General features: G+C 43.9%; 1 pseudogene; it reads right to left on the bottom strand.

Annotated features, from left to right (window-relative positions):
• Positions 1-2,660: 2,660 nt before the first annotated feature.
• LOC124562055 lies at positions 2,661-2,778 on the bottom strand (annotated as a pseudogene).
• Positions 2,779-17,233: the final 14,455 nt, after the last annotated feature.

Raw genomic sequence — 17,233 nt, 5'->3', positions numbered from 1 at the left:
AGGCCTACGGTTTCTTTCCAAAAGTTTTTCCTTTCTCAGAAGAACTGCTCACGGCAAAGAACTCTCATTATTTATTTATCGATCGAATATTTAAAATATCTATTTGAAGGAAGAACATTTTCTGTCATACTTCATTGACTAATGCATTGAAACAGAAGAATGAGAAGGCTGCACCAATGCAGCTCTGTTGTCTCCAGAACATCTCTCAGTTCACAGTTGATTTGTTTCATGTACCTGGCACAGCAAATAAAGTGACCTGTCGTGTCTTTTATTACCCAACAATTCAAGATCACACCACAACATAGCTCATCCAAGAGTGAGATATTTAGTAAAGCCTATCTCTTCGAAATTTTTCTGCCCAAACTTGAAGAAGGATGTGCAGTAATAGACTAAGTGTGTCTGAAGCGTAAATTACAAGACTTATTAGATCATCTATTGGAAAATTACCCATTGAAGATGAAAGTTTTCAAGTGGTACACATAGTGACTTGGCGGTTTGTCTCCCACCCCCAGTGGGTTTATTTACTGTTTCACTTGCATAGTTGATTCAACAGTTGGGCGGAAGTTGTTCCCCTAAGAAACAATGAAGCAGAGACAGTGGCGACAGCGTTTTTTAATTCCTGGTTACCATATGTGGAACATCACAACTGGTAATAATAGTCCAAGAAACCAAATTTTAGTCGAGCATACTTCGAGCCTTAGCAAAGAATTTTGGCTGTAAACTGACTAGAACAACTACATGCCACCAGTACACAAATGGAAGTATCGAACGTTCCACGGGCGGTTGCAAATTGTATGTCTCAACGAGAGCCGCATTTTTTATGATCAAAAAGGCGTAGACAGTTTTCCCCGTTGTCAAGCGAAGCGTCGATATTCACCACGGAGTTGTACGCCATTCATCAAGCTATTCCTTACATAGTCGACTTACAAGCAGACAGTATCCTAGGATGTACTGATTTGACGAATGCCCTACAGTCTCTTACGAGGACAGCCGACAGTAAAACTGTTAATTCTTTGGCGAACATATACTGCGAAGTCTCAATAGAGCTAAGGAGCTGCGTCAACGTATTCATCTTCAGTGGATACCACGACATGTTGGAATTAGGGGTAACGCAAGTGCACATCAACTGGCGAAAATTGTGTAGCATTTACTTATAACGACATACCTCTACCACACAGTGATTTTCATACTAGACTCGCCAGCCAAGCAAAAATCGAATGGTTCAAATGGCTCTAAGCACTATGGGACTTAACATCTGAGGTCATCAGTCCCCTAGAACTTAAAACTACTTAAACCTAACTAACCTAAGGACATCACACACATCCATGCCCGAGGCGGGATTCTAACCTGCGACCGTAGCAGCAGCGCGGTTCCAGACTGAAGCGCCTAAAACCACTCGGCCACAGCGGCCGGCAAAAATCGAATGGATAGAGTTACTGGACACAGACCATTTCATGTCAATTTTGGTTTCTCAGCTTAGCACTCAGGAGAAGGGAAATTGTTACTCTAAACAGACTAAAAGCAGGCACAAGAATACCTATAAAACGAGACATTTTGTTAAAATTAATTTCTTCTGTGATCTGTGTTTCTTGTCTCACTGATGAAGACATCGATCATATATTCATTGAATATAATAACTACCATCATCAAAAAAGAATTACACTGTCCAACATTTTTAAAAATTCAGCACTATTTTTTTCACGGGGGTAATTCTTAGTTCCCTGAATAGGTCCATTGCCACATGTATTTGCCATTTTACGGTCTTTGTAAAGGAGAGGTTTAAAATTTGAGTATATCTCTAATGTTTCATGCATATAATTGGATGTTATGTTAAAATTTCGTGGCTTCTATTGTAAAGGCACAGCAAACTAGTGTACTTCGTTGACTCTTATCTCCTTTAAAAGTATTTTGTACTGTCTGAATCCGTATGTTCAATAATTGTATCTGGTGAAGTGAGCTCTGCCTGAAACCAAATAAAATAAAATAGAATGAAGTTTCACAGTACACTGAATAGCGCCACACCAGCCTATGCTACCGTTAAATGGAGTAATGTATTCCCCACAAAATGACTTTGTTTCTGTTGCTCCTTCTGCAACGAAAGCAGTTCTACAATAGCACTAATGTTGTATGGTAGTATACTGAAATTACCTGTAGATTTCTTCCAGGAACCTCATACCACTATGTACATTGACCTTCCAACCATCGTTATCGAACTGAAGAAAAGGATGAATCACGTGAAAGCTACAAAGTATTCCCACAAAGCTATAGAAACTCATTTTATCCACAAGGTTCTTGAAAGTACACGTCATGTGTTTGCTAGAATTGATAGGGTAATGAGTAGACTCACACACTCAGATGTTGGTCCTTATGAAGTGATTCAACGTTTGCTCAAGTTCTGTTCCGTCAGGATTAAACATAAACTAATCAGCACTTCTACTGATCGAGTGTGAGACAGCCTGTTTTCCTCCTGACGATTAACCCTTCGTCCGAACAGGCCTTGGAAGGTCCAACGGCTCCGACCGGCCGCCATGTCATCCTCAGCCCATAGGCGTCACTGGATGTGGATATGGAAGGGCACGTGGTCAGCACACCGCTCTCCCAGCCGTACGTCAGTTTACGAGACCGGAACCGCTACTTCTCGATCAAGTAGCTTCTCAGTTTGCCAACAGCGCTCGGCAGACCGGATGGTCACCCATTCGAATGCTAGCCCCGCCCGACAGCGCTTAACTTCGGTGATCTGACGGGAACCGGTGTTACCACTTCGGCAAGGCCGTTGGCTCCTGATGATTATGTGTATGAGAATCCAGACAATCGAATCAGCTACCAACCGACCAGGATACGAAGTATTTCCACGTGCCCAGGAAAGGTACAACATCAGAACGTGTGGTGACAGTCCCTTTCAAGTTTGCAGAAGTTACTGATTGATACCCAGACCGTGTGAGAGTAATATAGCAACATATAAAAATGTAAACAGTGACTACGAAATGAATTATTTCTTTCAAGCAGTACGTAGTTGTGCGTGCACTTTTTTTACGAATATGTCTTTGCAAAACTGTATGAAACTCACTACCTGTTACCGCCTGTACATTTTATTTTTAAGAGAAAAGATAGTAAGATTTATAAAGGGCGTCTGATTTGATTGAATTTCGTATAAAAAGTAACGTCGTATGGCATGGTTGGCTGGGAGACACCTAGGGACAGGTTCAGCCACCTACGGTAGTTGGAAAGGTTTTTCCTATCCTATGCGCACACTAGCGCTTTTCCTTTGCCAAGTTTGAGAGATGTGTGTTAAGTTTATCCGACACGTGTAGATGACTGAAATGTGTGACTGTGTGTGTGTGTGTGTGTGTGTGTGTGCGTGTGCGTGTGTGTGTGTGTGTGTGTGTGTGTGTGTGTGTGGTGTCATTTTTGGCGTTGCATGAGGATGAAGAGAAGGGAAAGGGTGAAACCCGCTGCTAGCACATAGCGTGCTCCTCTCGAATAGAACCAAGGGTTCCGCTGAGCTTAACGTCACAATTCGACGGACGAACCACCGTCAAGAGAGTCGCCTGCCCTCACTCCGTGAGACACTGTGGGAAGTTTGGAATTTAATCCACGACAATGGCACTAAGACTGGTGATCAGGGGCTTTACGCTACCACCCCTTCTCTCCTTTGCTGGAAAGACAGGGAAAACTGCCAACAGCGCATGTCATACCCAGATGATAACCCACCGGTGATTGCCGGGAACCAGTGTGTTCAACGAGAGAAGTCTTGGCAGTTGATTTACAGGATAGCTAAACACGAGGAATAAGATCCCTCGCTGGGTATGATCGTTTCGTATGAAATTTGCGTCCTTTCAATTTTTGACGCTCACAGCAATAACATGTTTAATCACTGACTTCGTAAATTAAGGTACATGAATTTTCCCGTTTCCACAGCACACGTGACTGCATTACAAAATTCTCACAGAAGGCATGTGGTCGCACTTGGTACGTGTATGCATACTGTCGTATGACTTTTTACGCAATGTGAGCGCTTCCACTGGTATGTTCGTGAAGGGATCGAAGATGCGATGTGCGATGTGCTAGGTACACAGTGTGGAGCCCAGCCTAAAAGGGCCATCTCTGCTGTTTGTAAGCATGTGGTTGGCAGCCAGGTCGCCTTCTATCCGAAACAACTTGGGGTGACGGTAACTACAAACGTCCTATATCCAGCGTCGTTGCATATAATCCTTACATAATTCCGCAAGATTGAAAACAACCCACGTGAATTATTTTGTTGAGTCACACGTTCGAAACGATTAACAAAGCTAGATTTTCATGTTCCATCGAAATTTTTGCAGCTGGGACGGTGGCTCACAAGGAAAAGGATGGGACAGGAAAGCAGCTGAGGCTTTAAATGTGTCTTTGACTCCATAGCCCAGTACATGCTGATCTAGAACCTCGTGACTCCTCGTCTTCCGCGGCTAAGGCTCTCCCTGTGTCAGGCATGATTCAGGAAACAGCCTCACAGCTTGATTTCTGACTGTACCTCTCCTGCTTCGTAAACTTAACGGAAGCTCTCCTGCGTGTCTAGCACTCACGAAAGAATCTGCCAGCTGAGGCAGCGCTGAAGGAATCTCAACCGATATTTGCCAAAACCTACACTGGTGTCCAAAATTAAAGTAACAAATGGAAATTTTGCAAGGTTACGTTTATTTCGCCACGAAACAGTACAAACTGATGATAGTAAGTAGAAACAATGTAAAGAATACAGAACGTAATTAAATGCAACGTGTATAACTGGAGACAAAAATTTTATTCGTTTCTTTCCAACTTAACCTATTTGCACGCACAGTCTGACAACTGGTTAATGTGCTCAGTATTGGGTGTGACCACCTCTGGCACCAACACAGTCATGCCAACAACAGGGCATGCTGTGAATCATAGCATCAATCTCATGTTGAGGCAGTAACGCCCCTTCCTCCTGTATAGTTGCTCGCAAGTCTTGGAGAGTGGTTGGTGGAAGCTGACGAGATGCAACCCGTATCCCCGTGCATCCCAGACGTGCTCTATAGGATTCAAATCGGGAGAGCGAGCAAGGCACACCATGCGTGCATTAACTTCCTTTTCTAAAACAACACCAACCACCCACTCTCTGTGAAGTCGAGCATTATCGTTCATCAATACGAAGTCTAGGCCCACAACACCTAGCAAAATCTCGTCACAATACCTAACAGCAGTTAAACCTTGCCGCTTCACTCGTACAGTTCCGTGAAAAGGTGGTAGTGTGATTAAGATATTCCCTGCCCACACCATTAGGAATCCTCCTCTATATTGGTCTTTTTCCACAATGTTTGGGTCCCGAAATCGTGGTCCACTTGCCCTCCAGCGGCAAATCTGTCGAGAACCACTCTCCAGACCAAATCGGGACTCATCTGTGAAAGAACATTGGCCCACTGTTCTATCGTCCAGTGGCATGTTGACGGCTCCACTCTAGACGTTCCCTTCTGTGAAGACACGCCAGAGGTTAACACACAGCAAGTCTTCAACAGGAAAGAGCACACTGCTGAAGCTTTCTGTACTCAGTTTGCCTCGATACAACACGTCCAAGGAATGCTGCGAGGTCAGATGCCAGTTGCCGCTACTAAGGCCGTACCGTAGTATCATTACAGCCAAATAATGGTCCTCTCTTTCTGATGTCACACGTGGTCGGCCCTGCTCTGGTCTTCGGGATACAGTTTCGGTCTCTATAAACCGTCGCCACATCCGGAAAACAACAAAATGATTCACTTTAAGTTATCGGGCCATATGAGTTTGCGACTGTTTTCCTTTCATTCCTCCTATGTCGCTCCACCGCAGGGAGTCTGGTGGGCGTCTTCTCTGTGCCATACAGCACCGTCTGTGACTGTGTACACAGAAACTGTGATGAAGGACTACGTGGTAAACACTATCGCGTTTGATAGGTGCCCAGACGTCACCGTTGGCGTGTTTGTCCGTTGACCAGAATGTCACCTTCAGTGCAGAATACCATCGTACAGACATCTGTTGACAGTTTGTATGATTACTTCGTGAATTAAACACAGATCGGTGAAATAGCAGTTTGTTGCTCTAATTTTGGACATAAATGTATTTACAGGGACCATAGATAACAGAATGGCTGACTGAGGACTTCATGCCCGCTTCTTCTGAGCATGAATCCACTGTTCCGATCAGTACATGATCTCGTCAGGTAAAATTCAACGTCGACAGGAAGACAGAGGGAAGCTCGTGGCATCTCTCTCAAGAAGCATCTAGCTACCAACAAGGCTTTGCTCCCAGCGTGCTAAGCTAATTGAATACCGAGTACAGCGTGGGTTTCAGACATGCGCACTGGAGCTTGGAGGCGCCTGCCGTATAACATTTCATCACTCATCTGTCCGTGAAGCATCTGCAAGATTTAAGGACGGTTTGAGGGGTTTCAGAATACTACTTATCACATGTAAATCAATAGAGAAACAATATCAAGCGGCAACGCAGTTTCATATGTAGCATGTTTACATGTATGTAATTATTACCTTAAACTACAAAGTAGTTTGGAAGCCAACACACGTTATGTGACAGAGGGTACAACAAGGTGCTCCAAGGTCATTCTCTCCCTGCGCGTTTCATTCGCGGATGGTGTGTGAGAATAAAGATTAATTTTTATTATTTTTTTCAGTTTAGCATATATGCAGTGTAGACAGCATCCTTTTACGTAAGTACGAGGACTGCCCAGTAAGTAAAGAACGTTTTGGCGTAGCTAAACAAAAGCCAGTAAAGTTACAGTACGTTGCTGTATCTTTCAGTATAGCAGAACTGTCAGGACACTTATTGTAACTTGGGACCAATTTTTCATGTCCCTTGTTGCATTCCACTACCACGAAAGATCTGAGCTAGGATGTCACTGCTCATTTAAGGTCATCATTGCTTGCGAACTGTTTTCCACCTAAAAGTTCCTTCCAAAAATTTGGTAGTTACGACGTTGAAGTGCTTGCTGCGTTCCAGTTAATGCACGAGGGCGTGTAGTGTCATGAATCAAAAACACCCTTGCCGACAACGTTCCAAGTCACTGAAGACCCGTTTACGACACTATGACCATAAAAATTCAAGATTTGCCTATTAATTTTGATAGGGCGAACGTTCTGTGCATTCAGAAAGCGAATGATACTATGCACCACGCATCAGGTGGGATTTTCAATGGATGCCCCTATTTCGAAAGGTTACAGAAGAAAGAGGCCTGACCGCTCGTCAACAAAACTCCGCTCACACTGAGTAGGGGGAAGAGGGTGACTGACGCGCTCGCGATCGCGGCGATCGGGGGTTGGCGCTGTGTGTGGTGCGCAGTCGTTCTTTGCTTTCTGGGTGAGCCTCGCAGTAAGGCAGTTGATGATGTTAACGGTTAACCACTTCATTAAATTCAGTTTGGGAGATTTCTCCTTAGTTGCATCTACACGGTGGTCATTTATGGTAATGCACTTCAATGCACTCTTCTCCTTTTTCTTACGTCTTTGTCTCGCGTCGACGCAGGGTCGACATGGTTATGAACAGATTTGGCGTTTAAGGTGTAGCCGGATGCTCTCCGTCTCGCCACCCCCTTGCGGAATACGTGAACCTCAAATGTCTGTGTGAAATGGTATTCGTGTGAAAGTAAGCGAAAGTTTCTCTAAATATTCACTTAGTGAGGTGTGGGAAACCGCCTAAAAGCCACATGGAGGCTGGTCGGTACACCAGCCTCGTCGTTAATCCTGCGGGTGGATACGACCTGGGGTCGGCGCACCGCCACGTCCCGGAAGCGGAGCTTTAATACCCACGGATATCCGGGTAGGTGTGCTTAGCTGCATTGGTTTTTAGTTTAATACTAACTATTCCCGGACAAGAGTTGATGGGTTTCACTCTGGTTAAATGGAAATGACAGGAAACAGGAAGCGCAAGTTTCTAAGACGTATGGGAACGGGATACACATCCTAATCTCCTTCTCCCGGCTGACTCTGTCCATCTCCTCGTCTCTCCCCTTCTCTGAGTCTATTACCTACTACCCTTTTCTCTCTACAACTTCCGCTCTCTCTTTCCCGCTGTCCTTTGCCCTCCCCCTCCCCTTTCTATGTGCATTTCCTTTTACCACTTCTCTCTGACCTTGTGCCTTGTTTATCGTTATTGCATATTCACATTCTGTAGCAGTGTTCTGATCATAAGCAAAAAAGCTATAAATAAAACTTTCCTGTTCGCTAATAAAATTATTCTCATTAGAATATTGTTCAAAAATTCAAAGTATGAATGAAGAACTTTTCGAGATTTTTGGTAATAACGTTTCCTCTTTATATATTACATATTTATTTATGCACTACATATATTAAAAATAGATACATAAAAACAAGTGCGTATTCGAATGCTACGTTGTCACAATTTCGAAGCAATCGGTAAAGAATTTTCGGGGATTTACGATTTTGAACAACTAACAGTTACATTTTTATTTATATAGATAAACACAATTACTTTTAAAATTTTAAAAACTAATGCAAATGTGTCATCTTGCCTAAACAATTGGGTGAGATGAGTTTCACCGCGGCGGGAGATAACAATACTGGTAAAAGATGAAAACATTCTTATTTTTTGGAAATTATAAGAGATACATTAATTAATTAAACATCCATATATGTTACTTGTTGAACAGTCAGCTCACCAGTAAGAGTCACCCGTCTAAAAGAGCACCCGACCAGCTGTGGAGCGCTATAGACGGTGTGGAATTGTTAACAGGCGATCATGTATGTACTGCACCGCTTATGCAAGTCAAGATACTCAAGTGCCATGTGGGCGCCAGTCGACTGTGCGGAATTAGTGTTATATGACGGTTCACTTGGAGACGTGACGAAATGACGAAAAGGAACTGTCGTGTTTCGACATGACGGCGAAAGATGATCTCCTATTTGTTGGTGTATCAATGCGGTCCCTCCAATTTGTCTACAAATAAATGAAGCAATCAACATCCACGCAATTTCATACCTGTAAGGGCTCTAATTAGTCAGCAGTGGCATCAGCGTAGCTCACGAAAATTGTGTACTCCACTCCTCACCAAACAGAGAACATAATTTAGTATGGAGGCAGTGTTAAACGGTATTATCGTTACGTCTCATGGAGTTAACTAATTTTATGTCCGGTGTGCTTATTTCATAAAAGGAATATCGTGCTGAAAATTAATATAGCTCAAAATCAGAGTTTTTCATAATAAAAACACACAAAAATGCTCCTCCTTTAAAGTCTGAAGAGCCCTCGTGTCACCATGTGTGGCTTTTCTTCTTCCAGGAATCAGAAGAACACGAGAATAACACACTGCCTTCTCCAGCTAATACCACTGCCTGCACGAATTCGTTCTGGAAAGTATGCTGGGTACTACTATGAATCCGCTTGCACATATCGGCAGATGCGTGATTTTCCTGAATACACGATATCTAATACTCATTGTTTCACCTTTGATGTATCTTCGCCTTCAGTAATCGGGTGACATTTTAGAAAGTGTGAACATAGCTCTTTGTCGTATGATTCTAAATGTCCATGGGATGAAAGTTTCTCCTGATTTTCCATTCAGAAACGGCCGTGGAAGTACAAGCATTCTACTGCCGCCCTTTCTGCCTTGCAACGGAGTGTAGTCGGCATGAGACGGTTTTTGGATCTTTCACTGTTATTATTCGAGGGCAATTCTAGCTTGCATGTCTTAAACAGCCACATATTTTCCACTACCGATAAATCTGTAGGACACTACACGCTAAAACATCTACGAAATACGTCGCATCTGTCAGAAGGAGATCTCTGATTCGCCCGAAGGCGACCATACGTCTCGCCGCTGTCAGATCGTCCTTCTGAATCGTGCCATTTACGACGAAGGAGAACTGAATACTCTGAACACTCGCTTGCACACCCTGTTACCATCACATACCACGCCGTACGCTGGCATGTGAAGTTACTGTAAGTTTCGACACGCCAAACCAAACCTTCCTCTCCATTGAACTTGAAAAGAGTAACAATCCATTGTCGGCACATTACAGTCCGCAGCAACACCATGTCCAACAACTGTAGCAAGTGACACTTAAAAGCTCACTATTCCTTCACATTGCTCACCACTAGCGGCCGTGAAACGCCACGGAATCCAGATGACCCATTCAAGGTTAATGATACGTGCAAATTCCCGCAGATAACAAAATAAGTTTCGTCGTTCTATGACAAGAGAAAATGACGGTAAACGAGGCTCCGAAGAACTGCCACTACTGGTAGCGTTGGTATTTTTTTGCCATCTTGTTTTCTCGCTTACTACGTCCACTGCGTGCCGTCTGATTGTCAGGGTCACAGAAATGGTCACTTTTGAGATTACCTATCTGCAGGTCAACGCCGGTAACCCTGTCACAGCTTTTGGACCTTGAGCGACATTGCGACTACGCTGCCGCAGGCGGCGTTGTTTTTCTGAGTATATTAGTGGCAGCAAAATCAAATGGCTCTAAGCACTATGGGACTTAACATCTGAGGTCATCAGTCCCCTAGACTTAGAACTACTTAAACCGAACTAACGTAAGGATATCACACACATCCATGTTCGAAGCAGGAATCGAACCTACGGCCGTAGCAGCAGCGCGGTTCCAGACTGAAGCGCCTAGAACCGCTCGGCCACAGCGGCCAGCTTAGTGACAGCAGATGAACTGAAAAACGACTAGAGCTCTTTCCAGATATGATGATAAGTAAGAAATATGTAGCTCTAATTATTCGCTTGATTTTTAAACACGTTATAGTTGAATGTCTCTTCCCGTCAATTTCGCCACATTTTTAACAGTGAATTTCAAGTCAGTTTGAAACTGAAAATGGAAGTATCGTGATATAGGTGCGATTACAGTATTCTGATGTTTGTAACGGGCCATTAATAGATAATGTTCGGAGTGAGAAATGATGATTCAATTCTATAGCCCAGCCTTTAGCAAGCATTAGGCTTCTGCGATAAGCAGCTTCCCAGATTTGTTCCTGTTGGGATAACGTAAATTATACGGGCTGTCCTTGAAGTCCCTCCGTCATTTCAAAAAATAACTTGGCAACTACTAGAGACAGAGCATCGTGATTTGTTGTAAAACGTTTAGTAGCTTTCAAATTTTTTTTTCTGTTGTGCCAGAATTTCAGTGCGTGCCTCACTCGATGCTCGTAGAACAAGGCGATATTCGAGCTATGCTCATGTACGGGTCAGCATTGCAGCATGAGCACTGCTGATTGCTTCACTGATTTGTGGATGAAACGTAACAATGTCATTGACTAGTGTTTTGTACACGCGATCCTTGACATAACCCCAATAGAAGAAGTCTAATGTCGTGGCATCGAGAGAGCACGTGGTGGCATGTGATGCGACTGTCGCTGCCCGTTCAGCACATTCCGCACGTTCAAACTCCAGTGTGACGGTACGCTGGAAGATGATGGAATGTTACAGCTCCTCCATCTGTAGTAGCCGGAACTGTTCGGGCATGTTAAGATAAACATTTCCCGTAATTATTTTCTCTACGAAGAAAAATAGGCCTATCACCCTAACGTGCTTTAGGCCACACCAGATATTAAGTTTCGGACTATCATGGATGGGACCACGTGTGTTATGTGGGTTTGCGGAGCTCCAAATCCTAATGATCTGGCGATTTACGTCCATAAATGTGGAACGCTGCTTCATATGAAAACAGGTAGTCGTTCTCAGCATCTACGAAGGCCAGTATGCAAAGGGTGATAGGAAAAAGGAGTAACTGCTTATGTAATTCTATACGAATATTTGATCCTACCTCCTGCACTTTGCGCGATGCAAAACGAAATGAGTTTTGGGGTCTGCGATGAAATGCGGCCGGCCGGTGTGGCCGAGCGATTCTAGGCGCTTCAGTCTGGAACCGCGCGACCGTTACGGTCGCAGGTTCGAATACTGCCTCGGGGAAGGATGTGTGCTGTCCTTAGGTTAATTAGGTTTAAGTAGTTTTAAGTTCTAGGGGACTGACGACCTCACATGTTAAGTCCCGTAGTGCTCAGAGCCATTTGAACTATTGGATGAATTGCGTCTGAAATTGTCAACACGTGCTGGAGACTCCGAGTTAGGTCTTTCACACTGCCTGCCTATACAGAGTTTTGAACCACCTCACTATGCTTGGTTTTGTCCGTGGTAACTTTCCATACTGTCATCGATAATTCGGCAGTAGTGTTGAAGCAGATTTGGATTCTGCGTACCAGATGATGTGTTGAGCCTTCTACTGGTCTGTCGTCATTTTCATGCAATGCAAGACAAATTCGCGACAAAGGACAAAGGCAAAAAAACTAAGAGAACTCTAAGCTTCTCTACAGCAAAAATATCGAACAGATTTAGATCTGGAAATACTAAAATCGAACAACTGGGCCATTCCATACCACACATTTTCTCCCGCAACAAATGGCTCTGAGCACCATGGGACTTAACATCTGAGGTCATCAGTCCCCTAGAGCTTAGAACTACTTAAACCTAACTAACCTAAGGACATCACACAACACCCAGTCATCACGAGGCAGAGAAAATCCCTGACCCCGCCGAGAATCGAACCCGGGAACCCGGGCGCGGGAAGCGAGAACGCTACCGCACGACCACGAGCTGCGGACTTTCTCCCGCAGTCATTCGGATGATCTCAAGCACTAAGTTGTAAGTATGATGACGTGCCATCTTGCTGCTTAGATAACAGACACACAGCTAAGATGGCTCTCTGATTCTAGCAGATGTGATAGATCTATACACTTAACTCCGAACAAATCATGCCGGGGAAACGGAGCACTAACGACATATTGAAATCGGTAGCTATTAGAGTCAATAGAATTTTGTAACAGGTATTTCGAATTAGTCGATATCATAGCGAAATTTGCATAATTACTCTTATTTCCAAAACTGTAATGTATTAATTGGATTTGTAGAACAGAACGTTACTTTGATATTTGTGAGAGCCTTTTGTCTATTTATGACGTTAGTTTAACGTATAGTGCGAAAGTAACAAGAATTCTTTCTATTTCTGGGCTGCTACAGAAAGGCAGAAATAATACCACCCCTGCCATTGAATATAGCTAGCATACTGAAACCACTGAATTAGACCGAGAGCAAATGAGCAGGCTCCACTGAACATCTGGTGAATCCTGGGCTTCTAGAAATGTCATAGCTGCTTAGTGGGCAATACGGAATCTATAGTGCAATGCCTAAATCTCTCCATCACTTCGTCATTCATACTATTTCTTTTCTGCCGCTATATTAAATCGATATCGCATTTAAGTTCGCGGTAGAAAACATTTGTCACTTCCTTAAAAGAGCACACTGGTCGTCTTGGAGCGCTTTAAATGGTACCAGACCGTCATATGACTTTCATTCCTGACGTAAGACATGGCGGAGAAGAGGCGCGTATGTGCCTGTCGGTTGTGTGGAATCAGCGGAGCAGTATAGGTCGACCTGCAGACGTGACAGAATGGCAGAAACGAGCTGTCGTGACTGAAAGCGTCCTTGACCACACAGTGAATGAAGCTGCCCGATTTGTAGGTGTATGAACATGGACTGTGTCTGCAAGGAATGGTGTACCACTCACAGCCACGTAACAAGACGTAAGAAGAGTGGCTGTAAAAAGAGCCTAAGCGACTAGGAGCGGAGACGAGTATCAGGCCCTCTCAGTGACAGTTCCAAACCTGACAGGAATTGATACTGTCACTGAATTCAGGTTCAGCTCTACCAGTTTCCGAACGAACATTGCGAAAGGAACTGAATGAAATTAACATTTGGAATAGGATACCTCCATTGCACACAGCAGCACATTAAGACTGCACCTCAGGAATGGGCCAGACAACACAGAGAGAAGACGATAACTGACTGTATTCACGAATTCCTTACAGACAGAACTGAAAATGTCGCCCTTATCAGGACAAAATCGACAGATGTAAAGGTAATTTCCGGAGTACCCCAACAACGTATATAAATGATACAGCAGAAAGTGCCGGAAGCTCTTCAAGACGTTGTCTATAAGAAAGTAACAACTCCAGAAGACAATATGGACTTGGAGAATGACCTTCAGAAGATTGATGAATGGTGCAAATTCTGTCAATTGACGCTGAACGTAAATAAATGCAACATATTGCACTCGCACAAGAAATCCGCTGCTGCACAACTACGCTATTGATGACAAATTTCTGGTAACAGTATCCACCTCAAAATGTCTAGGAATAACTATCCACGACGACCTTCAGTGGAATGACCACACAAAGCAAACAGTAGGAAAATCAGACGGAGGACTGAGATTCATAGAAAGAATCATAAAGAAATGTAACACATCTACTGAGAAGTAGCATACAACTCTCGTGTTCGAGCGATTGTTGACTATTGTTCATCTGTCTGGTATGCTTACCAGGAACGTCCCATGGAGGGAATAGAGAAGATCCAACGAAGAATGCCGCGATCGTCGTTTAGTCGGCGCGAGAGCGTTACAGCGATGCTAAACAAGCTACAGCCGCAGACGTTACAAGAGGTGCGCTGTGCACCACGCAGAGGTTTACTGCTGAAATTTCGAACGAGAACTTTCCAGGAAGAACCGAGCAACATATTATCTTCTCCCCCCATAAACATCTCGCGACATGGCAAAGACCAGAAAATCGAGGAATTAGAGCTAATACAGGGGCTTACCGACAATCATTCTTTCCAAGTGCCATTTGTGAGTGGAACAGAAAATGGGGGTTCAGTCAGTGGTACCAGAAGCACTCTCCGTCAGAACCGTTATACAGCTTGCGGGTTATTATGTAGAGATAGGTGTATGATATGTTCCGGCGAGTCGCCATCTCGACTTTTTCAAATAACGCAAAGCGTCGAGTGCACAGACGGCCGAATGAGGCGTTTACCCCGTAGTGTGGAAAGTGTACGGGCTGTTTTTCGTACAGTGGCTTGGTCCCACTCATTCAGATTGCTGTGAAGATGAACCAGGATGCTTATTTCAAAATTCTCAGTTGCGTATGCCGTGGACACTCTCCTCTTCCGAGAAGACAACAGTCAACTTCACGGGGTTGCACGCATACATTTCTAGTTAGACGAACACTCTGGCGTTCTTTCACACCTCAACTAATGGCCCTGAGCACTATGGGACTTAACTTCTGAGGCCATCAGTCCCCTAGAACTTAGAACTACTGAAACCTAACTAACCTAAGGACATCACACACATCCATGCCCGAGGCAGGATTCGAACCTGCGACCGTAGTGGTCGCGCGGTTCCAGACTGTAGCGCCTAGAACCGCTCGGCCATAGCGGCCGGCTCACACCTCAACTGCAACGCTAAATTACCCTGTCTTAATTCCGCAGAAAACGTGTCGCACTATTTGGGAGAGTAGATGAGACGTGGCAATCAATATCCCTGCAATTTGGAAGTTGTACTGGATCTTATCATCAATGAGTGGCACACATGGAAAAAATAATGAAATTTCTACCTCGCCGAATTGAGGCAAATATCAAGACTAGGAATGGTGTTACACGGTGTTCGCGTCTTGTTTCCCAGGGATAACTAATTTATTGTCCGACATGCTTATTTACTATCACTTTATCCGCCTGTCGTTTGTTCATTGTGCTTTGCTCAGGGGAGAGAGATATTCTGTATTTCTATCATTTGAAGGCTATCAGTAAAAGTTTCTGAATGCTGCAAATCATATGCAACAGGGTAATTTGTTTTGTTTTCGACTCATAATCCATAAAATTTGTAAGGTTAGTGTGGTGGAGCTTTCCGAAAATTGGTCGAGATACAACTGGAGTGTTAATCCAGAGGGTTTGTGATTGGTCCGCGAGAGCTGTTTTATTTCGCTCAAGTCCGCTGGCAAGCCAGCGAAGGCCCCCCCCCCCCCTTTCCACCGCGTCGGAGTAGAACCTCTCCGCCTATTACGACAGCGTAACAGCTTCCTTGAAAGAGTAATTCTGAGGACACAAAAAAAGGTGAAAAATGGATAAAGATGAGCAATGAGAAGATCTACCAATTTATTAAACCAGTCACAACGGAAATCAGAAAGAGAAGGCTGATGTTCATGGTCAACTGGTGAGAAAGTGTGATGGCAGATTAACGAAGAAAATCTTCGATGTAATTCAACAGAGGAAAACACCCAAGTCTTGGTTGCAAGAAATAAAGAAAGACCTCGGTACCTTGGACTTACAGAAATGGACGCAATGAACAGGGACAAGTACAGAAAGACAATAACTGAATTCGGGGTTTTTCAGGAGGCTCCAAAACCGAAGACCAACAGGAAACTAACAGCTGAACATCTGGCAAAAATGGCAGCAGTCAGAAGAGCAGCCCGAGAGAAGAGGAAGAAAAAAGTTAACATTCAATAGAATTTGTAACGCGGTGCTTAGATGGCCAATATGTGTAAATAAAATAAACGCAACAGGGGGGTCAGAAATAGTCTGAAAAACATATAAGGTTGTTGCAGGGTAGGTTGTGCTGAGAAATAATCGTTTAGGGAAAAAAAAATCGATAATTTGCGCCATTTCTGAGTTCATTAGCACCGCAGATAACCAATAAAGCCGTTGCGCTCTCAAATCCAAGCTGACTGCCAGAGACGGTGTTGCCAAACGTGTTCTTTTTTCGGTTTCCTCAAACCGAACAAACGTAGCTTTTGCTCACCGAATTTAAATTTATCATTTTCGAAAAAGACACATTTCAACTTGCAACGAGCATTTGAACAATTGGTAATTCACGGACTCACAGTTGCCCGTGCATTACTGCATTTTAACCCGTGCAAGTGCTTGAATTTGAGCGCCTACCGACCTGACTGGTTAACTGTAATGCTTATTAAATCGAAAACGACGAAGCGAATGGAATATTTTTTTCTTAGCAGTCATTTCTCAGCACAACTAGCCCTACAACATTGTTACTAGTGCTTTAGACTGTTCCTAGCGGCTCTGTATAGTGAATGAAATAACCTTCAGTGATAATTTCGTGCCGGCCTGTGTGACCGAGCGGTTCTAGGCGCTTCAGTCTGGAACCGCGCGACCGCTACGGTCGCAGGTTCGAATCCTGCCTCGGGCATGGATGTGTGTGATGTCCTTAGGTTAGTTAGGTTTAAGTAATTCTAATTTCTAGGGGACTGATGACCTCAGAAGTTAAGTCCCATAGTGCTCAGAGCCATTTGAACCATTTTTTTGATAATTTCGTTAGTGTGTTTAGCAGTCAGTATGAGAGACTGAAGCAGAGCTTTCACTGGTTCGCACGCAGACTGCGCAATCTGCGTT

The sequence above is a fragment of the Schistocerca americana genome, chromosome 1 (genome assembly GCF_021461395.2).
Source record: "Schistocerca americana isolate TAMUIC-IGC-003095 chromosome 1, iqSchAmer2.1, whole genome shotgun sequence".
In the NCBI taxonomy this organism is placed as follows: Eukaryota; Metazoa; Arthropoda; class Insecta; order Orthoptera; family Acrididae; genus Schistocerca; species Schistocerca americana.
The sequence above is the reverse complement of the archived record's forward strand: the minus strand, read 5'-3'. Positions and strand labels throughout refer to the sequence as shown.